The sequence below is a fragment of the Ambystoma mexicanum genome, chromosome 2p, assembly GCF_040938575.1.
Source record: "Ambystoma mexicanum isolate Mex_15411 chromosome 2p, UKY_AmexF1_1, whole genome shotgun sequence".
Lineage (NCBI taxonomy): Eukaryota > Metazoa > Chordata > Amphibia > Caudata > Ambystomatidae > Ambystoma > Ambystoma mexicanum.
In genome coordinates this window covers 949,485,364-949,508,175 of record NC_090923.1, presented here as the reverse complement: position 1 = coordinate 949,508,175, position 22,812 = coordinate 949,485,364, and the positions used below count along the sequence as shown (strand labels likewise).

The following is a 22,812-nucleotide window of genomic DNA, read 5'->3' as shown; positions in this document are numbered from 1 at the left end:
TTTATATAGCGCCTATACACAATGTGTTTCAAAGCGCTTCAAGGCAAGGGAGGGAACAAGGGAAAATACAATGACATTCTTACAGGCCATGAACAGCAAGGATGTGAAATTAACTATCGTGCTCGGCCTGACGACATTTCAGATAGTGCAAGAGCTAAGACATAGATAAGGAAGGGAGGGGGAGAATGGGAAGGAAATGTAAACAGACAGGCGACTACCGTACTAGGCCTGACGAAATTTCTGGTAGAGCCGGAGAAAAACAAAAGGTGAGGGAGAGGGGTGCAGAAAGGGAGGGGAGGAACAAAACAAGCGTCTATCATACTAGGCCTGACGACATTTCAGATAGTGCTGGAGGTGGAGTGGGGAGGAAAAAACAGTTATGGAAGTGTGGAGGAAACAGACGAGGTTGCTATCATATTAGGTCCAGGGACAATTCTGATAGAGTAAGTGCATAGAAGAAAGTAAGGGGAGGAGATAGGAAAAGGGAGAAGGGAAAAGAGGAGAGAACAGAGAGTAAGCAGCCTGCAAGAGTGGAGAGCGAATTAAATTGCAGAAGTCCGTAGTAACGCATAATGTTGCAAGCCAGAATACAAGATGAAGATGGGAACAGCATGATTCAGGGCCACCATGAGTACAAGATGCAAAGGAAATCCAGCATGAGAGTTGAGAAAGAGTGACACACCGTGAATGAATGAAGTCCATAAAAGTCAAATCCAGCATTGGCCACAAGACGGTGATGGTGAAACCGGAATTTATCAGGACAGACTCCTGTAGAAGTAGCCTGGAAGGGGGTAGGGGGAGCAGGGTAGAAGAATCAAGCAAACCAGGCAACACCTGTGTGCGAGAAGGGTTGGGGCACAAGGGAACATCACAGGGGGACCAGAGAGGGTGGGGATGGCCTGTGGGGACAGAGGGGGTAACACATGTTGGTGCATGCGTACCTGCTGTCTGAGCAGGGGGTCGGGCCCTGGGTCCTCCTGGTCTGAGCAGGCCCGAACAGGAATTGCCCTTTTCTTCGTCTGCTCTTCGCTTAGGACGCCCAGGCAAGAGACGCCCTTGATCTAATAGTTAAGAGCAGGAAAGAAGAGGCAGGGCTAAGAAGGTGGGTGGTGCTAAGGCTAGGTGACCTAGATCCACTTGCACCTGCTCCCCATCTGCAAAGGAAAAGAGGCTGGAGGGCTCCTTAAGCAGGGAAACAGAGCGGCAAGCAGGAAGGCACCAGGTGGGCAGGGCTTGCTAAGTGGTGAAAAAGAGCAGCAGGCAGGAAGGCACCAGGTGGGCGGAGCTTAGGCCAGGTGACCGAGATCCACTTGCACCTGCTCCCCACTTACCATTCCAGCACCCAATATGGCATCCAGAAAATCATCATGGAAGGGATAAACACATGTTATAAATATAATCCCCACCTGTGGAACACCACCAATCACTGGGGCACCCTTGAACGGCATTAATAAGCATGCCAATTAATCTGTTTTTACATACTGCCTGCGCCTGCTGTATGCATCTCCTTCTTAACAAATGTATGATATACACAGCCTATAAAATAGCTAGACTGGTAATATTGCTGTGGAGAGGATTAATACACTTGCTACCGTGATCTCCATGTGAGCAGAAGTAGGTACAATTTTTATTTTATTTATTTAATATATTTTCATGGTGAAACATATTCTAATGAGGCCTCACAGCGTTGACAACATTGACAGCTTCCACTGCCGCAAGGTTGATGAAATAGGAACAGTTCCACTTTCTAAGAGTATCATCTGGTATGGAAGACTTTGCTAAACCAGGGGATTACACCAAGAACTGCACTAGAAGCAGCGAACATGCTTTAACAAGCTTGTGGCAGTGGGGTTTGAAAGGGAAGGCTGTATCAATCCTACTCACTGACAAATAATCCGGCAGGGCTTCTGTATTGATCTGCACAAAAGAGGAATACATCAGTACAGTACTCCACTCATGCACATCTTCTGAACTAAGGATGTGAGACCAAAGGACATGCAGGAGAGAAGATGTGGCACTTTGCAGCAGCACAACCTCTCTTATCTCCTGACTCAGGGTTTGAGCCCAGGCCATTGTAAAAGGGAGGCAACATAATGCGTGCCTGCTGCACCCATGCACCAAAGCAGTATCCCACTTGTGTTCGGAATTGAGGGCTTCTTACCTGCAGATGCTGTAAGGGGTGAGAAGCACAACCATGTATGCCTACTGTGTTGATGTTTCGGCACAGCATACTGTGTTGCCCGCAATGCACTGCCCGACGCCACAAGGGCACGCCGTTCGTGGTCGAGGAGGCGTGTGAGGGTCTCACAGGGCGCTGCACAGAAAAGCACAGAGCGGCAGGCAGAGCGGTTGCTCCCATGGGGCTCTCCTGCTTGTGGAATGAACTACACTATGCACACCAGCCGGGTGTGATAGCAGCATAGGTACTTTATGAAGAATAATACTGTATCTTGTTAACAATAACAAGACTATGGGCCTCATTACGGGTCTGGCGGTAACCCTGCCGGTAAAACCAGTGGGTTGCCGCCAGACCCGACAAAAATTACCAGCACCTGATTTCCCAGTAACACCAACCCCGGTGGCCGGGAAGTCAGACGCCGGTAATTCTGTTCGTCCCCATTCCCATTGACTCCAATAGGACTCAATGGGAATGGGGACCAAGGAAGCAACGTCACCGTTAATAACGGTTTTGGTGCTTCCGTGAAACTCTGCTGGCGGGACGGCACCTGCCCGCAGAGTCATACTGTGCCGGCACAGTCGTAAGTCAACTTTATGTGTAGAAATACTCATTTCTACACATATCTCTCAGGCATATTACCTCCATGTTCCTCTTCCTTGTCCCAGTAACTACTTTTAAGGTATCAGCCTCTTTGACAGAAACCCTTCAGGTGTCGGCATATGAGGAGGGTCACACAGCTTGCAGACTTAATTGCTGCTGTAAACACGCTACTGGTGTAATAAAAATGCTGAAGCCAGGTCTGCAGTCAGCCACTTAATTTATAAGCACTCTGTGTTGATTTCATTGAAGTGCTGTTAAGCACAAGCATTGGCAAAACCAACAGTTTTGGCTTGTGTATAATATTAGGAACTTGCCGGGCACTGCTTAGATGCCCAGATACTGCCACATTTTGCACCTGCAACTACCAATGGGCAGTTAATACCAATACGACTGTGCCTGACAAGTGCCTTTGCCATGCCTACAAAAAAGCCCAAACTGTTCGCATTGCTAATGCTTGTTGTATCAGTGTGCTCCGTCTTGTCGATGTTGCTGTCTGTCACAAACACACCTTGTACCCACCGACTTTACTTATGTATTGCTGCTTGTGGTTGTTTTTATTAATGCCTCTTTGATGGAAAATTGTATTTGAAAGGTTGCATTTCTTGATTTATGTGAGGATGATGAGGATGTATCACTTTGTTGAAATTACTGTTCACGCTCTTTCTTGAATATAACATTTTGACAAAAAAAGTGTAGAACCTAATGGAGGAAGTCTTAAGTGGTGTGTTAAAGCCCTTCAATCCGTAGGATGGGTGAAATGCACAAGGGTGGTTCATAAACTCAGAGATGTGGCACCAGGGACTGTAATGCTTCATATCTTGATCGGCTGGAGAACACCTGGACACAGTGGCGTACCGAGCGGGGGCTGGGGAGGGCACACTGCTCTTTTGAGAGCCTGACCGGGACTTTCGTCAGTGGGCCACTTCTCCTGTTCGGCACCTCAATGAGGGTACCCAATGAGAAAGATGTCCCGCTGACAGGACAATGTGTGCTGAGTAATTCCTGCTCAGCACAGTAATTGTCCTGGCAGCAGGACACCTTACTCTTTCCGAAGCCTCTGCCAGGATAATGTCCCAAGGAGCTCCAGGCAGCAGCAGAGGGGCTCGCAAGTTGCTCTGTGTCAAGAGCATTTCAATGTGAACCATTAGGCACTGAAGGAAGGGAGGGTGGCCTATTAGCAGGAACATTTGCCCATTTAGAAATGTGCATGGGAGGGAGTGATCAGGTGTGAGACGGTTGCATATTGCTGCAGGCTTTATGAAATAATGAGTATGGCTTTACCCAAGGGGGGTTTGTTAGGCTCACATTAATCTGCATGATGCTATTGTGACTTTGCATGCAGGATGGGGACAATAAAACTAAATCCATCCTCTTATTCCTCAACATATATTTCTGTAATGATGTATAGTTAAAGTTAATAATGAAAGGGTAGTTTCTTATGTAATGTGCTTTGCTTCCAAGGCATTGCTATAAAGTATTATGTAATGTGTGCAGGTTTACTAGGAAAACAACATCATTCCAAATTGAAGGAAAGGAATGGAAGATCAAACATTTCTCAAATTGTAAAACTACAAATGTGGTCTACATCATTGAATGTCCTTGCGGACTCAGATATGTTGGCCAGACCCAGAGTCAAGTCAACAAAAGAATTGGCGAACATCGCTCTAGGATTCGATGTCGAGTCCACATAGCACCACTAGTCTCGCACTTCATGGAGTATCAACATAGTGCGGATGATATATACTGGTGGATTGCAGATACAGTAGCCAACACCACCAATGCATCCAATGCGTTGAACAATAAGGCATCATGGTGGATTTTTAAACTTAAGGCTACTACTAAGGGTCTCAACGAGGCCATGCCAAATACCTTCAGATGACCGGTTAGTCCCTACCCCTTTCACTAAACTCGTGGGGGGACCCACCACTTCTTTTCCTTCACACAAATAGGACAGTCCACTATGTGGCTGTACTCGAGCAATATGCCAGGTGTGCTATCAACGCCTGACCGCACAAGTACACATCGTGTCCTCGTGCTATCAACGCCTGACCGCACAAGTACACATCGTGTCCTCGTATTGTTAGGTGCTTTACATTTTCTATAAAGTGGAGCACTAACTAGCAATGTGCTTCCTTATGTACCATTCGTGAAAATGTACATGCAATCATTTCATGCAAAGCAATTAATGTTATGCACAATAAGAGTTTATTTGCTAATGGGTTTCATCCTGTGCCAACCTTGTCTTTCCTGCATATGCCATGGTTCACTCCTATTTGGTATCACTTGTACATATGTACATATATATATAGTATCATCATACGCACACCAATTGATGCTGAGCATATTTACTTTGAGTTTTGAAATGCTTGTGTCGCTGTCTATTTTGTAAACAACACGCAGCCTACAGTCATCGCGGCAACAAACTGCCTTACTGTTCAATCCATAAGAATCTACCAGTATATGGGGGATGTACATCTGTGCCCTCCGTAATCGCAACCAACATCTTCCCTATTCAATATTCACAGCCCACACGATAGAAGCTCTGATTCCACCCCACTCCTTTAACGCCATATTACGCTTCGCATAAACTGTTCGGTTACCATGCCAACCCTTGGACCGGCATGGTTCGCGCATGCGCAGGGGAACAGACACTTCTTGCCTGCGCTGAGCGTACTTGCGACACAGCTCTGACTGTCTCTGTTCCGACGCCGGCTCTCACAGCCGACCTCCACAGCCCAAGAAAGCGATCGACTCACTTTTCGGACACATAGGTAAGAGCGCCCTGCAGGGCTTGCCACGAAGGAGCCGGGGGTTTACCGCCCCTGCCACGGAAGCTACCCGTGTCCTAAGCTCCTGTCTTCTCACGACGGCACGATCCAACCCAACACGAGCGGGCGCCTTCCGCCCCTTGCTTTCAGAAGTCTCATAGCATCAGATTTTTCTGAATCTCTTTAGAGTGTCTTCTTGATAAACTGTACCCTGGTTTCTCATTTCCAGGGTCCTGCAGCCACATTAAGGCGCGGCAAAATTCAGACCCCATAATCCTGGGAGCCCCACCAATATGTGGACCACAGCCTGATTGCCTTTTACAAGCATCATTTACAAGCATCATTCATAAGGTCTTCGCACAACTGAACACAGCCAAGAATCTCCAAACGGCTGCAAGACTGTGCCAACAGTTACTTGTATGTCAACTGTTTTAGTCACGCATTCCACTACACATTAGTGACTACCATTTATTTACTCATACATATATGCTTTCTGTGTTTTTTAAACATTTTTCCCAATACCCAAGTGCATCCAGCACACGAGTTACCTAGCGGCAGAAATCCCCTCCTACTGCTTGAAGAGGTCCGCCACTCATTTTTCCCAGTCCCCTGGTACCACCAACTGGAAGAAAACACCACTTTCTGATTACTGTCCAGGTCAGTAACCAAGTGCCAGCAAGCCAGTGGACAATGACATATTGTTCACTCACATGGTCTCAATTAGATTTTATTGCATGCCAGTATAAATAGCATAAGATTTGAACCTCCTAGACGAGCTCTACAATATTTTCTGAGCCCATTGCCCTCTTTTTCTTTTCTTTCCTTCCATATAGGGGAGGCCAAGTCAAGGCAAATGAAGAAGGCTTTCCGCCGAAACGTCACAGGACTACATCATTTTGAGGGCTTTATTCCCCCACTCCCGCTTCACAACTCGGTCCGTTTTTAGTCGTTGACCAACGACTAGGTCCCTTTCCTTTAGGAGCCAGTAACAAATCTACCCAGTCTCAGAAAGAAAAAGTCTTTCTCCAGCATGGGGTCTGGCATGGATTCACATGCTCATGAATATTCCCCGTCGTCAGGCTGGGAATCCTCGGTAAAGAAAAAACCAGTATCAGTTTCGTTTCTGATCTGTCTTTCGTAGTAATAACCAATCACTGGTCTCTGCGTCATACTGACCACAGCCAATGACTGCCCTCTACCTAAGCACCGCCTCTGGCAGCCATCTTCAGATTTTTACCGCACGTTCATGTGTTGGGATCCTCGTGCTATTGCTCTCGAGCGTTAGTGCTATTTTTTCGCGCTTTTTACAAAAAACTTCGATTCTTTCGGTCAAAAGAGCCTCAAGCTCCACCGATCCTACATCCGATCAACGGGGACCCGTGTCGGATTCATCTGTGCCCCTCAAGGGTGAAGATTTCGTCGAGCTACACTTCGGAGGACTCCAGAAGCTTCTCAGGCCCGGTCTCGGAGATGGCCCAGGAGAAGGGAAGCTCGACGCCCGGAAAGCTGTTCAGGGTCTGCCCTGGATGCCAGCTGCAGAACGTCTTCAAGGAGGACGAACACTCTTTCTGCCTTTACTGCCTTCATGAGGACAAGACGCACGTGGAGAAGGACTGTGCGTTTTGCGGCAACATGTCGGAACGGACCATGAAGGACCGCCATCAACGTCTCGCCAACTGGCTGGAGGGTAAGAGCCCGTCTGGCGAGAAGAAGAAGAAATCCGAGCGGTCTTCTAAGACCTTTGAGGGCGCCCCGGCGACGGGGGCCCAACATAAGGCCAAGCACCGCGAGTCCGCTGGCACCGGGAGCGCCGAACGGTCGGGCTCTACGGGCGCCAGGCAGGGCGCACCCTCCCCGGCACCATCAACCACGAGCCAACGCTCTGGGTCGGGTAAGAGGAAGGCCGAGCACCCGGCAAAGCTCCTGGAGAGGCCCCGGTCGAGCTCTAAGGCAGAGGAGGAGCGTGGCAGTGCCCCCTCCCTCAAGGATAAGGCGGTGAGCGCACCTAAGGTGGTGAAGGCCTTGATCCATCCGACCAAGCCCTCTATCGAAACGGTCGCGGCGGCCCTGGCTCAGCCTGTGGTGGCTGCACCAGTGGTGGCGACCTCAGGGCCCAGAATCTCCCTGCCTCCTCGGAGGGAGTCTTCCTTTGTGCCCATCGATAGGACCCCCGTGAAACCCTCCGTGGGGAAGAAGGGGGGGCAGGGCGGCGTCGTAGAGTCGGCCTCAACCTCAGAAGAGGAGCTGATCGAGGTCTTAAGCCACGGCCTAGGCGTGGAAGAAGGCCAGCCCGTCGGAATGGACCCCGACGCAGGTGACGACGACGACGACATCGTCGAGGATACCGACGGGGCCCCTGCTCGCCCGTCGGATTCCCCTCTGCCAGTGCCGCAAGACAACTCGGCGGCCATTTTGTTGGCCATACAGTCCTTATGCTCCGAGATAAGGACGAGGCTACCGTTATCGACGGAGGAACCTCTCCCGTCGGGGGATCCAGAACCGGGACCTTCTGGTGTTCCCCCTACCAAGAAAAGAAGGATCCATCCACCACCTCCTTTTCAACCGTCGCGCCCCTTCCAGCCCTCCTCCCCGTCCACCCGAGGGGATGATACGGGGACTGACACGGCAGCGACGGGTACGGACGACGAGGCATACGACGAGGATTTTCCGTCGTCGCCTCCCACCAGGGCCTCTCCGCCCGACGAGATCGGATCTTTCCACTCCATGATCTCCAGGGCTTCCGAGCTTTTCCAACTCTGCCCTGAGGAGAAGAAAAAGGAAGGCTTCCTTTATCAGCGGCGCGAGGCCAAGAGGAAGACGGTCCTCGCAGTGCCTCTGTTGGACGACATTTGGGATGAGGGCCTTTCCCTCCTCAAGAACCCTTCCACGACGCCAGCTAGAAGAGACCGGTACGAGAAAAAGTACCGGGTCCCGGACACGGCCCCCCTATGCCTCCGGGCGCAGCCTACCCCGGACTCCCGTCGTCTCCGCGGCAGCCAGGAAGAAAGCGGGGGGGGGGTGCGGCCTCCACATCGACTTCCCCGCCGGACGGCGAGGGAAAGAAATTGGATACTATGGGGCGTAGAGTCATCTCGTCGGCAGCGACGACGATTAAAGCGGCCAACGCCTTGGCTATCGTGGCCCGCTACGACAGGGAGCTCTGGTACAAGATGGCTCCCCTGCTGGATTTTCTGCCGGAAGACAAGAGGGCGGAGGCCCTTGAGATCCTGCAGGAAGGTGAGGTGGCCTCGGACCACGCCATCACCGTGGCGACGGACATCGCCGACACTGGGTTCCGCCAGCTGGGCAACGGCGTTTGCCTTCGACGTCGTGGATGGCTCAAAGCTACGGACTTCCGGCAGGACGTCCAGACCAGAGTCCTGGACATGCCCTTCGACGGGAACAACCTGTTTGGGAAGACAATGGACGATTCCCTTCAGGCCATCAAGGCGGATACGGAGACGGCCCGGGCCCTTGGAGTCCTGCAACGACGGACGCCCTTTCGGAGCGGCGGAGGCAAGGGCACCTCCAAAGGTTCCGGCGGCGGTTTCGCTTCCTACCGTCAAGCGGCCCGCTCGTCGTCGCAAGAGGCCTACAGAGGACGAGGCAAGTCTAGCGGACCCCGCCGTCGTCGCCAAGGAGCTCAAGGCGGCAAGGCCGCGTCCAAGCAGGATTGAACCGGCCGTGGGGTCGGGCCCCCACCGAAGCACCCCGGTGGGAGGCCGGCTGGCGGGCTTCGTCAGCGTGTGGGAGTCCATCTCCACCGACCGTTGGGTGCTGGACGCCCTGGCCCGGGGCCACGCGCTCGAGTTTCAAAGAAGGTGCCCGCGCGTCCCCCCCGTGGCCAGGAAAGAACTTCACGTCCCTCAACTTCTCCTGGAGGTAAAGGCGATGCTCAGAAAGGGCGCCATCAAACTCGTCCCAAAGAGGCTTCGGGGCTCCGGAGTCTACTCGAGATACTTCCTCGTGAAGAAGAAGACGGGAGGATGGCGCCCCATCCTAGACCTGCGACGTCTGAACAAGTTCATCAAGGCGCAGAAGTTCCGGATGGTCACCCTCCAGCACGTCCTGGGTCAGCTGGAGGAAGGAGACTTCCTATCGTCGTTGGATTTGGAGGATGCCTACTTCCACATTCCCATCCTAAAGGGGCACCGCAAATTCCTCAGATTCGTGGTCCAAGGGCGTCATTACCAGTTCAAAGCCCTTCCCTTCGGACTACGGTCGGCACCCAGGGTATTCACCAAGTGCCTTGCACCGGTGGCGGCGCAGCTGCGCCGCGAGGGGATTCACGTCTACCCCTACCTGGACGACTGGCTCATCCGCGCCAAGACGAGGGAGCTCGCCGTGGTCCACACGGCAAGGACCGTCCAACTCCTCACGGACCTGGGATTCTCCGTGAACTACGCCAAATCCCACCTGGTGCCCGCGCAAGTCGCACTGTTTCTGGGAGCGAGGCTCGACACAGTGTCCCTTCTGGCCTCCCCGTCGGAGGAGAGGACCAGGACCATCTTGGGCAAGGTGCAACGGATGTTGGTGGCCGACGCGGCCAAAGTGAGGTCCATCAAGTCCCTCCTCGGGATGATGTCTTCCTGCATCTACCTCATTCCCATGTGCAGGCTCCGGATGCGCCCGTTGCAAGAATTCCTGGATGCGCGCTGGATCCAGACGACGGGCAGCTTCGAGGAAAGGATCAAGCTCGACGAGAGTTTCCGACGAGCGATACGGTGGTGGGGCACCCGCGCGCATCTGACGGCGGGCATGGACTTCCAGACCCCAGCCCACCAGGAGACTGTGACCACGGATGCCTCCCTGGAAGGGTGGGGAGCGCACACCGAAAATCTGCACGCAAGGGGACTCTGGCTCCCGACGGAGAAGTCCCTACATATCAACGTCCTGGAGCTCCGTGCAGTGTTTTGGGCCCTCGGGTCCTTCCTTCCGTCCCTCAAGGGCAAGGTGGTGAGGATCTTCACCGACAACACCACCACCATGTTTTACATCAGGAAACAGGGCGGAACCAGGTCCCCAGCGCTGTCCAAGGAGGCGCAGGACCTGTGGCATTGGGCCGTCGCCCAAGGGATTTTTCTGGTGCCGTTTCATCTGGCAGGGATAAAAAACACCATCGCCGACTCACTCAGCAGGGAGCTGCGCTCGTGCCACGAGTGGGAACTACGGCAGGATCTGGTGGATCGCCTCTTCCTACGGTGGGGCACACCCCAGATCGACCTGTTCGCGACGGCGACGAACACCAAGTGCCGGAGGTTCGCCAGCAGGTTTCCCCAGACGAGGAGCATGGGCGATGCTTTCTCGTTCCCCTGGGAGGGCCTGTTCCTCTACGCGTTCCCTCCCTTGCCTCTGCTAATCCGGCTCGTCAACCAGCTCAAGAGGTCACGGTGCAGGATGATCCTCGTCGCACCTGCGTGGCCGAGGCAGATATGGTTCCCGGACCTTCTGGACTTGTCAGCGTCCCCGCCGATCAAGCTGCCGGCGGACGCGGATCTACTCTCCAGGGAAGGAGGCGCCATCCTCCACCACGACCCGAAGTCGCTGAACTTGCAGGCCTGGCTCCTGCAGCGCTAGAGTTTGGAGGATACGACATACCGGCCGATTGCAGAGAGGTTCTTGCAAAGGCCAGGGCGTCCTCGACTCTTAAATGCTACGGACACAAATGGAAGAGGTTCTCTGTCTGGTGCCACGCACAGAAGATTAACCCTCTACGGATTACGGCTCCCCAAGTACTGCCGTACCTGCTGACGCTGGCCAAAGCTGGTCTGGCACACGCGTCCATCAAGATTCATCTTGCTGCGATCTCCCGATACACCAGAACCACGGGCCGGACGTCCTTGTGGTCTCATCGTCTGGTGAAAGAGTTCATGAAGGGACTGTTCAGATCGTTCCCGCCGGTGAAGGCTCCGGCCCCGGCGTGGGAGCTCAACGTGGTGCTGACCAAGCTCATGGGACCTCCGTTCGAGCCTCTGCACTCGGCCCCGTTGAAGTTTCTATCGTGGAAAACAGCTTTTCTTGTGGCCATCACCTCCGCACGACGAGTGGGAGAGATCCAGGCCCTTTCCTGCAAGGCCCCGTACTTGACTTTCCACGACACGAGGGTAGTGCTCAGGACGCACCCCTCCTTCATGCCCAAGGTACCGTCGGACTTCCATCTCAACGAACCCTTGGTGTTACCTGTGTTTTTCCCGTCGCCTTCGTCGCCGGCTGAGAGGACTTTGCACTCGCTGGATGTAGCTAGAGCGCTGAAGTTCTACGTGGACCGCACGAAGGGTTTTCGGAAGACGTCACAACTCTTTGTGAACTTTGGACCTGTCAATCAGGGGAAGGCTCTCTCGAAGGCTTCCATCTCCAGATGGCTCTCCGGCTGTATCATGTGCTGTCACCGGTTGGCAAACCGACCGCTGCCTGGCCGTCCGAGAGCCCATTCCACCAGAGCGATCGCAGCTACCACGGCGTTCCTATCTGGTGTGCCCCTGCTGGACATATGCAGGGCTGCTACGTGGAGGTCGACGCACACCTTCACGAAATTCTACTGCGTCGACCGGGATTCCAGGGAGGAGTCCAGGGTCGGCCAAGCAGTGCTGCGCAACCTGTTCGCCTGAGGTGAGCCTGGTGAGGAGGTAAGATGCTTAATGTTGAGTTGATGTGATGCTTAATGTTGAGCCTTTGCCACCTCCCGTGGTTGTGCATGTGTGTACTGCTATGTATTCTTTATTCATGAGCATGTGAATCCATGCCAGACCCCATGCTGGAGAAGGAACAAGTTACTTACCTGTAACTGTTGATCTCCAGCATGGGTCTGGCATGGATTCACATGCGAACCCTCCCGCCTACCCCTCTGCGGCTCTTCACTTGGTCATACTGCCACTTCACGTGCTTCCAAATCTGAAGATGGCTGCCAGAGGCGGTGCTTAGGTAGAGGGCAGTCATTGGCTGTGGTCAGTATGACGCAGAGACCAGTGATTGGTTATTACTACGAAAGACAGATCAGAAACGAAACTGATACTGGTTTTTTCTTTACCGAGGATTCCCAGCCTGACGACGGGGAATATTCATGAGCATGTGAATCCATGCCAGACCCATGCTGGAGAACAACAGTTACAGGTAAGTAACTTGTTCCTTTCTCTGACACATGGTCTGGACTCCACACATCCCACATCGGTGTTTGCCTTGTGTTTAATACACCATGTTTCGCTGCATCCATTGCACATCTAGGCAAATCATCGATTGTGCATTCATTTGCCTTGTTTGTTAATTTCCCTTAAGCATTTGCTATCTTTTCTTTGTTGCATTTGTTTAATAAGATGACTGTAATTTGATCCTTATGTACACCAGAAAACAAATTAGTTTCATGTTAGACTTAAATGCGGGAAAAAAATTCCCCCTGCATTCACTGACAATGGCTAAATAAAAAGCTACAGTGCACCTTTGAAGGGCTCCAAAGCTCGTCTTTTTTGTATATTTATGACAGTTAGCTTAATGAAATAGTTTTTGCCATACTAAGCATGCTGAATAACTTAGCCTTGAACAAAATGTTTAGGTCAAGAGACTAAAAGTAAGTGGCAGGACGCCATCCCTTTCGTTTCAAGTATCATTAGCTCTTAAATCCTTCCACTTGTTCATGAGCTGACCCTCCAGTTACATAGATAAAGTATTATTTAAGCAGATGAAATGCAAAGGGAAACATTAATAAAAATATATATAAACTAAAACTGTGAAGAAGTGCTCAGTTGCTTAAATTGTCCACATCCCAGTTTCACCATTTAACCAAAGTGTGTGATCCTGGGCAGACCATGTAATCAGACTGTGTCTTATCTGCAGCTCTGTAAGTGATTCACTTCAAAGCTTTAATATATCATGCTGTTATTTTTTTTTTAAAAGCCTGACTTGCTCCATATATAACAATGCAATTTAGGTATTTTGCACCAGAAAATTATTTGCCACTTGGCTTACTTATGACAACTTATTCTAAAGTCAGTTGGATTGCGCCTCCAAGTATCAAAGACTGTTGATGCTCCTTGCGATTTGCTTTCTGTGAAGTAATTTCTGTTGGTGCAATCGATATGCAAATGAGTTGATGTGTATGTATTTTGCCCCACAGCGCCTGGACAGAGCTCTAATAGACGAGTTCCCTGCATCTGTAATGATTCTGCCCTTTTTCATTTTTGTTGTCTTAAAATGCGAGATGCCACTAGTAATGTTACCAAAAAAATAGATTGGGGCAGGGGTGGGCGGTTTGTGGGCGCGAATGAGACAACCTGGAATTGCGTGCACTGCATTTGAGGGGAAAGTAGCAGGCGTTTCACCGTGGCTGTCCCCCTCACCACATCTTGCAATGCTGAATACTCCACTTACAGGATAATATAGGGAGGCTTTTCATAAGATGTAACTGTTTGTGTTTTTTTTTTTTTTTTTAAACCTTTATTTTATTTTGCTTGACACTGCATAGAGGGGTGCGTAGGGGGTACATACATCAACTTTTACAAAGATCATACCAAAAACCATGTACTTGCAGTAATATACATCTTCGTGATCAAATCGGTGAGATATAACTGTCTTGTTATCACAAAGCGCAGCTCGACATTTCATGAACTGTAACGAGTCGTTAATGGCTTCAGTCGAAGCCTCGTATTTTAATGACAAGTTAAAGTTTATGCAATGCCGAGCTTCGTTCCGTTGTGGGTATAGATTAATGACTGTTTATTATTCTGAGAGAAAGCTTTACATCAGCAGCTTCCTCAGGGGCAGCCTCGCGTTTTAATGCAAAGCTTTCTCTCAGAATGAACAGTGTTTTTATCTATTACAGCAACGTGCTTGCGCGGTGCTCTGCTGCTTATGTCTGTGACAGCTCGGAAGAGGGGCCACTGCTCAGGCGTAATACAGCCAATCAGCGATCAGCTGAAGACCAGGGGATACCGGATCGGTATGGGATACCAAATATTACAGAATACCGCCATCTTCACCCTTATCCAGTGGTGGAAATTGAAAACATTTGGTGGGGGGTCCCACAAGGGCCGGGGTTTGGGTGGGCGGTGCCCAAAGAGGCAGGGTTTGGGGGGGTGGAGCTGGCAGTTGACCTCCGATCAAAGGAAATGTCCAAAATAATATTTTCTTTCATGCTGCTTCTTTTCCAAACCATATATCAATTCCACTTTCATGGCACTGGGGAGTTGCTTCACTATGCGGATTATAGTTTTGTCCAGTGTTGCTGAGTAAATATTCTTTAAAATGCACAATTTGCATCCCATTTTGTAATAACCCCCCCCCCCCCCCCCCCCCTCACTTGGGTACTATTCAAACATGGTCAGAAAAGGCATGAATTGCCATTTACAACTATAGGCCACTTTTTCATTGGTGCCCGAGACAATTTTATGGCCCAGTCCGACCCGCACTTGTACAAGGGAGCAAACCGTACCATCCATCTGTGCACCTAAACTACCAACAGCATGTTAGTCTACACTGTGACCTGAGATCATACCGATGATTATTTTAAGCAGACTGTTAAAGAATCATTAAAAAGAGCAATTACTCTAGCTAATGGTGAAAGAGCAAATAATCTGTGGGGAAATCCTGGTTTAAACCGAGGGATTGTCCTGCAACCTCACTCTTAAAACCTGCTGATTTCTGTTCGCCATAAGCAACGTTTTCTTTTACTTGAACCACACCCGGCGCAGCTCCCCTCTGAAAGCAGTTGGGTGGCTGCATCGTGTGGGATAGTTACAATGATAATATGGTTATTTATTTATTCATGCAATGTTTGACGGCTACCTGTATATTTTATTATGCAATCCGACAAACATTGCATAAATAAACTGGGTCGTGGCTGAGACTAACTTCCTCTGGTGACTCTGTGCACCACAGGTCACAGCTGCAGGAAAAGCAAAGTCCTGCTGTGTACATGTAGGGGGCGGAGCCATCGGAGCGCTCATGGCAGCAATGAGCTGCTCCACCCCCCTACTCTGTGCCGCCGCAGGCGCTTACTTTTTTTCTTCAAGTAACCCAGCGCAGAGCATGGGTTTGGGGTTTTCGGCGGCTGACTCTGGCCAGATCCCGCGATACGGCTACACACCTGGTGCCGGACCGCAGATCCGACAAGTGCTGCCGTTATCTGCGCAACAGCTTTCACTGGTATAACATCAATGAGCTCACTACGATGACATCCAGTTCCCATGGTATGATTTCTGTAACTTTACTGCTTTACGAGGTGAGGGGTTACGAACATTGCAGGGAGATGTGCCTGACTTTACCGCTCAGCGCTGCCAGGCAGTGGATTGAGCTGTACCGGCCAGAGTCTGTACCACAAGATGTCTCTTGACCCCGCCACCATCCTATTTTCTTTCTTTCTGTATAGGACAGCCTTCCTTCATTTTCTTGCGACTTCCTTGATTTACCAGAGTTGTCTCACTGACTAGGTGCCTGCATGTTGCTTTGCTAGTATACAGTAAAAATGCAAACTCCTATGTGGTCTTGCCAGCAAGATAACCATGAGTATTTAGCCCTAAAAAAAAATAGCCATACTGTAGGCAGAGGTCTTCAATCTGTGGGGCGTGTGATCCAGGACAGCGAGAAAAGAGAAAATACATGCTCAGTCAGTGCAACGTGATGAGGGCACAGGAAATAAATGCGGCTTGGACGTGCTCTTTCCTGAATTTGGATTGTGTCCACGCTGCGTTGTTGCTTCCTGCTGGTGACGCCAGCGTCTTATTGCCTGTTAAGGGATGCCGCTTCTCGGCTCAGACCGCCGCACCACAGTTGGACGGAGTGCCGGGAAGCAAGCAATTCAGGCCTTTGTCGGTCCCTCTGCTTCCCTCTCCCCTTTTGGACCCACAAAGACTAACGCGTGGGGAAAGGTGAGCAGGGGGGCTGGATCACTGCAATGCTGGTTCCCCCTGGACCCCTCCCCCTCTGTGCCCCCACCTTGCTTGGCCATGGGGGAAGAAGAGGCGAGCAGCGACGGAAGCACGCATTGCCAGTGTTGTATGATATCCAGCTCCCCCACAGCAGATTGCTGGGCTCTCCAGCAATCTGCCGTGGGGTAGCCAAATATACAACACCGGTCCCCCCTGCTTTGGCTGTCCCTCTGCCTCGTCACCCCTCTGGTCCATGGGACAGCGCTGGCCGGGTCCAAGATCCGATCTCGGGGACCTGGCCTGCCTCAGCCATGACTAGGCTTTATCAAGCCCCCAGCTTTGCAGAGGGAAACTGGGGGCTCAGTGACCTAATCTAAGCCGGGCTCCTTTCCCCAGCCGTCACTCGTGCATTTCCTGGCTCTGTTTGCTCATCCCGTTTGTTTTTTCTGTCCTGAAAGCGACACCAAGGAAATCAATGGGCCATGAACGTCACTGTGGCGGGGAGGGGTGTGGTCACTGTTGAAAGCAGGCATTCTACATGCTGGACACATTATTGTTCAAATGTGCGTTTTACACATTCAAAGGGGAAAAAAGTACTCATTCAAAGGGAAAAAAGTAATTTCCAAACTCAAACGCTGCTGAACTTGCGTTCACTAGTCGTCTTTGAGGTGTGTGTGGATTTCTTTTTTTCTGAGCACCACACCAATACAATTTGTGTGCCCTTTGCTTTGTGTTTTATCACAGGTTATATTAATAAAGATGTTATGTTTACAAATAAATGCTTCCATTGTGCTGACAGCAGTTATTAGGAAATTTAAACTGGGTTCATGGGTGCCAAACGGAGGCAGAAATACCCCATCCCATCCCATCCCTTGGCCAAACACATTTTATAGCACTTCCTTTTTTTTAATAAGTAATTGCAAAAAGCCCCATCGATTTTAACAAGTTTTGCATATTTTATTTTTTTGTTTTTATTGTTTTGGTTAAATTCAACCTTAAACACAGTCTCAGCAATGGTCTGTCAACCTGCTGAGCTACCCTGGGAGCCATCTACTATAGAGCAAGTCTATGCATCCCATGATATACTAAAATCACTGCATTACCAACAGTACATTGGTTGCACCGCTGCCATAGAAGTGATTTAAAGTGGAATTCATGTATATCATCCTGCTGTGGGTGCCAGGCCTTCGCCTGCATGTGGCCATATGTTGCAGAGAAGCCAGGGGCCCTTGTGTCTGGCATGGCAGCCGCGGCAGTCTGCTGCTACGTTAGCGCTGTCACCTAACTGCAGTATAAGGTACATGGCTATTACTCGATGTTTTCGAAAGTTGGCTCGGTGAGTTGAGAACTACTGTGTCGTATTCTATGTAAGATATGTAGATGAATGATTTTAATGCCAGCAGGCTGGACTTCACAACTGTTCAGGGTAACCTATAACAAGCTGATGCTTTTTCTCTCGCTCTATTATTATTTTTTTTTGTCTCTGTGACTGAGTATGAGTCACGTTTTCAGGTATGTGCTCTTGACTGCTCTATCTACCAGCTGGGGTGGACTGGCCTATGGGGAACTTTTGGCGATTTCCCAGTTGGACCCGGCACCCTAGGTCCCTTTTGTGTGCGGGGGAGGATGTGTGCCGACTTGCAGAGTGTAGTGCGCACGTTTATAATACTTTTTTTATTGTACTTTTTCAATTGCAGGAACACAAATTGGCTTAATCATCCCATCTTGGACAGCAAAGTACCCAGCAGCAATGGCACCATAAAAAATCCTGACATCTGTATTAGGACTTTCCACCGGTAAGAATGTCTTTTTTTTAAAACAACTGTATTTTGCTGTGGGTGGGTGGGGTAATTTTAAAGGTAAAGTAGGAGCCCCAATCGGGGATTTCAAACCTATTTTTGAGGCTGTTCCTTTCTCATGTCCAGTTTGGGGCGGTAATGAAAAGTCATGTGGGAGTTGCATTTACAGTGCACTGTGTACTCTCTCCTGGTTTCCCAGCGTTACGTCCTGCTTACTAGCTGATGCTTAACACCCAAGAGCTGGTTTTAACCCCTGCTCATTTTTGAAGTCTCAGGTAGACCCATGTATCCTTGACTAACTGTTTTCATTGCAGCGGCATCGCTCCAAGCGTCGGTGTGTCAACCTAACCACCTGTGTCCCAGCAAGAAAAATCCAGTGAAGCACTTGACCCAGTCACGCAGGCAAGTAAGGATTTCTTCTCCCTATGTAATATTGGTTGAGTAGAAGTGCTGAAGGTTTATATCGGCAATGTGCATCCAGGTGTGGTTTTCGCCGCCCTGTGGCCTAGTCCAGGACCACACTTAACAAAAAAATCGAGCTAGAACTTCACGATCTGAACAGGGAGTCTTCTGAGACTTGTATCAATGTGGTGTTTTTTTGAAAAACAAGCAGCATTTCTGGCCCATTACTGCTGAGTTTGTTTTTCCCCCAAGCTGTTCACATGGTTTTGTTTTTCACCCCTGCCCCCCCCCCAACCTTTTCACGTGGTTAGTTTTAAATCTTATGTGGTGGTTTGCCAATTTAAATCTTTGAAAGCATTTTTAATTTTTGAAAACTTTAAATGGTTTTAAAAAAATAACGTGACATAAACTAACGCAGGGTTTTGCAATGTTTTCAGAGTCGGGCTCCTTTTTTAGATCGATCATTTGTTCTAAGTAAAGAAAATATCTTTTTCACTGTACCGATTGGGGGGCGGGAGGATGTCGATTTAGAAAGACCGCTCTGTGACCTTTGAAATAAATATCCAACGCTACTTTTAGTCACGTCCCCTGTAGCAAAAAATTCTGAATGCTGCATTTAGAAATATTTGTCCTCCAATTAATTTGAGTTTTTGCAAGCAATGATTTTGAAAGAATGTTTGGCACTCACACCTCCATTTGGCACCATTCTATACCAGATAAACATTTTGGAGTTCATGTGGAGAGGGGCCCAAGCCAGGTACCTTTTTCTTAGGGAGGGTTTGGGGGGGGGGTCAAACAAGTTTGAAGACCACAAGACCACTGCCCGTAGAGTGACTATCTTGTTCTCAAGAAAATGTATATTTTTTAAAAAGGCAAAAAACCTAATTGCTATCTTGCTGGCACCGCTATATGTTACATATATTTTGATTGCTAGTTTGGATGAGCACTTATCCTCCTTGGTCCCTAGGGGACAGTGCACGTGTGGGCTTAAACGGCAGAAGCTTAAAGTACTAAACAAACTTTTGCAAAATCCCTGGTTGCTTTAGTGTGGTCCATTATCCACGTGCTTGCTGTGCCCTTGTCTGCGATGTTGCTATGTGTCCGGTGCGGTGCATATACAACTCGTACACATGACTGCTCCTTCAGTGGGTAGGAGCGAATCATTCCGGTGCTTTACTGGGAAGGAAAGAGTTGCACGGACCCAGCGGTACTCAAGATTTGACTCTTGTCTGCTTAAGAACATTGCAGTGTCGCACAGCCCCTGTGAGAATGTGTCTCTTGTGTATATAGAGGGCACAATGCTTGTAATTTTCAATAAGTTGCCCAGACAGCTGCATGCCAGTTTACAGACACCCGCTGGCATAGATTTCCCTTGTGTGGCGATTGTTGATGTGTGGCTTGTGCGACTTTTGCAGCATCTTTAATATTGCTTAATTCTGAAGCCGGGTGCCAAGTGGCAACGTTTTGTTTGGCTAGCATGAAGGCCAGCTAAGTTTTGAAATGTGTGGCAGACTGTTTGAGCCGCTGTTTGGTACAGGGTGTGCTGCACACACCGCCAGGTGTAGTCTCAGGCTGGGGATGGTTGAAACGCCCTGATGAATGAGTTCTTTGATTCCTGCTTTCCTCCTTCTGGTAGCACATGGTGCTTTGGACTTAGATTTGCTGTTGTGATTCGGCGCACAGACAATGGTTGCAGATCTTGGCCATCCAAGCTCTCATGAAGAAGGGAGAGAAAAAGACTCCTCTAACCAACAGTGACAGATGCCCCCCCATCTATTTATTTCTCTTAGCAATGCTTGCAACCTGATCTCATTGTTTTCACTTAAGCCATTGAACACCAGCCAACTAAAAAAAAGTGGCATCCATTAATTGTCCAGCAACTGAATTTGCATTAAAGGAGAGTTTCAACGCCCCCCTCCGCCCCCGTTTCAAGCTGGGGAACATTGTTGAGATTTGTGTAATGTGAAAAGTGTACAGGGCAGGTACTCTGTGAAGCTCGAGGTCAAAGCACCCCTAAAGAGTTTCTGTAAAGCTGCCCCCCATAAAAAGCGAACTGTCTGGCATCCAAAGACTCGTTTTATATTGTAATGCTTTTGAATATTATTTTTTCACTGCTGGCTGGAAGTTACGGACGCTATACCCGCGAGGCAGAGCTTTTTATGGCATTTATTTTAAAGGGCACATAGATTGCTTGTTCACACCCATTTTCCCATTGCTTTTTCGGTTTACAGTAGGGCTAGTTGTGCCGGCCTTTATGCGCAGGGGACCGTGTTCTAATTCCACTCGTGCTCTACTCATCTTTAGTTTGTTCAACACTTTGGGGGAAATTGCTACATGATTTAATACTTACAAATGTAAGTTTCAGGGACTCTGGATTACTGCATGTTCTAGTTATACTTAAATCACATTATCTATATAGGTGTATGAGGTTCCCGGAGGGATTTTATTGCCCCTTCAATGCGTGTTTTTTTTGTTTTGTTTCGCCCCCCGCCACCCAACCAACAACTTGCCCTCAGAAGTTTGCCTGTAAACTTTATTGAATGCTTGCTAGGGATAGTGATCCCTGTCATTAATTTTGAAAATATCTTTTTTGATCATTGTTTATGATAATCTGGGGTGAATGCTTTTTATGGTTTTTCTTTTTATCTAATGGTGGGACCAGTTCATTCTCGTTAGATGATGTTGAGCTATTTTCTTGCTTGTCTGGATTTTTCAGCAGCCTTGTGTATCAGGACTGGCGCGGTAGCAGGAGTTTTTTGACTTGGGCGTGAGTGCTGTGAATTGCTTTTCTATTTGAAAGTGGGAGGTCACTTTATTCCCTTTGCCAAGGGCGAGGTATCCTGTCCTTGGAATTACCTCCCCGTTGCCGTCCTTGGCACCTAAGGGGTTAATGAAACAGAAAATGTTAGAAGGCATTGAATGGCAAAATACCAAAATCACCAAAAAAGGCCTTGGCACTGGGGGGAAAACCCATGGCAGTTAAAAGGTTAAGGCAGTGGTCTTCAAGCCTTTTTATGCGGACCCCCCACCCCTTGAGTAAAATAATTTCGAATGAATTGTGCCCTCTCAAGTATTCCTCATTTTATGATAAACTCGTTATCTCCAGGTTCGCTGCTTCGGAAAAGAAATTCTCGGCAGAGGGCGCTGTGCTCGAGGTCGTGGTGTCGATTTGTCCCTAAAAGGACTCCGTTCTTTGTCGACGTCGCCAATGTTATAAGAAGCCCGAGCCGCGCCCGTTGCTTCAGTTCCGTTTTTCCCATCTTCGCTATCGAGAACGGCGCGCTTCAGATTTTCTGTGACGAAAATGTCGTCATCTTCAACTCCTTCAACACCCAAGACTGGGTTCAAGAAGTGTGTAGATTGTGGATCAAAAATGTCGATCACAGATCCCCACCGGATTTGTCTCTGGTGTCTCGGTTCCAGTCACTGAGCCGACGACTGCGGGTCCTGCCAATCCATGACCGAGAAGGCCCTTCGTGAGAGGAGAGGTGAACTGTCGGTGGGGGGGGGACCCTCTAAGAAGGCTATGTCAACAAAACATAAGAGTGACTGATTCGAAGGAATCGGATCGCCATAGGCACCACTCCAGGAGATCTCGATCTAGGAGTAGATCGAGACACTCCTCATCTTCATCTAAAAAAAATTAAGAAGAGCCATAGATCTCCATCTTCTTCAGAGTCGACCGAAGAAATTCGATGTCCAACTAAATCGGATTCTCCCAGAAAATGGGAAGAATTCCGTAAAAAGATGGAGGTTTTCGAGACCCCCTCGAAAGAACCTCAAAAAAGCCATACCCCTAAGGTCGCTCCATTGGACGACAAAGGGAAGTCCAAGACTACCATGGTAAAGACCAGTAGTGTCGAGGAATCTTAAAAAAAAACTCGAGTCGACGTCAAGCCGTCGAAGACTCAGTCGAGCACTTCTCCAGTACCATACAAAAAACATAAGCCGTTGAAAGCTTCGACGACGCCCTCGGCGTCGATATCTCAACACCAAAAACATCCTCAACGCCAGTATCAAAGTCATCTTCGAAGTCATCGAAGACTCCTTCGGCAACTTCGAAGGATTTATCAATTCCTTCGACGTGTATTGTAGAGGAAGAAAGGAGATGTCCAGGACAGACTTTTTAAAGTCTATGTCCGCAATTTATGAGGAATCTGGCTCAGAAGAAGACTAAGTTACTCCTTTTGGAGTTTCTTATGGTACAA

General features: G+C 49.3%; 1 protein-coding gene across 10 annotated transcripts in view; it reads left to right on the top strand.

The window, feature by feature from the left end:
• FRMD8 (FERM domain containing 8) overlaps window positions 1-22,812 on the top strand; it is a 1,471,206-nt gene that overhangs the window by 27,825 nt on the left and 1,420,569 nt on the right. For 7 of the 10 annotated variants that reach the window (XM_069644726.1, XM_069644719.1, XM_069644729.1 and 4 more), the window contains 2 exons: window positions 18,101-18,199; window positions 18,517-18,608. The gene's annotated coding sequence lies outside the window, so the exon portion shown is untranslated. The remainder of the gene's footprint in view (window positions 1-18,100; window positions 18,200-18,516; window positions 18,609-22,812) is intronic. The other 3 variants (XM_069644727.1, XM_069644720.1, XM_069644722.1) reach the window with 1 other exon arrangement.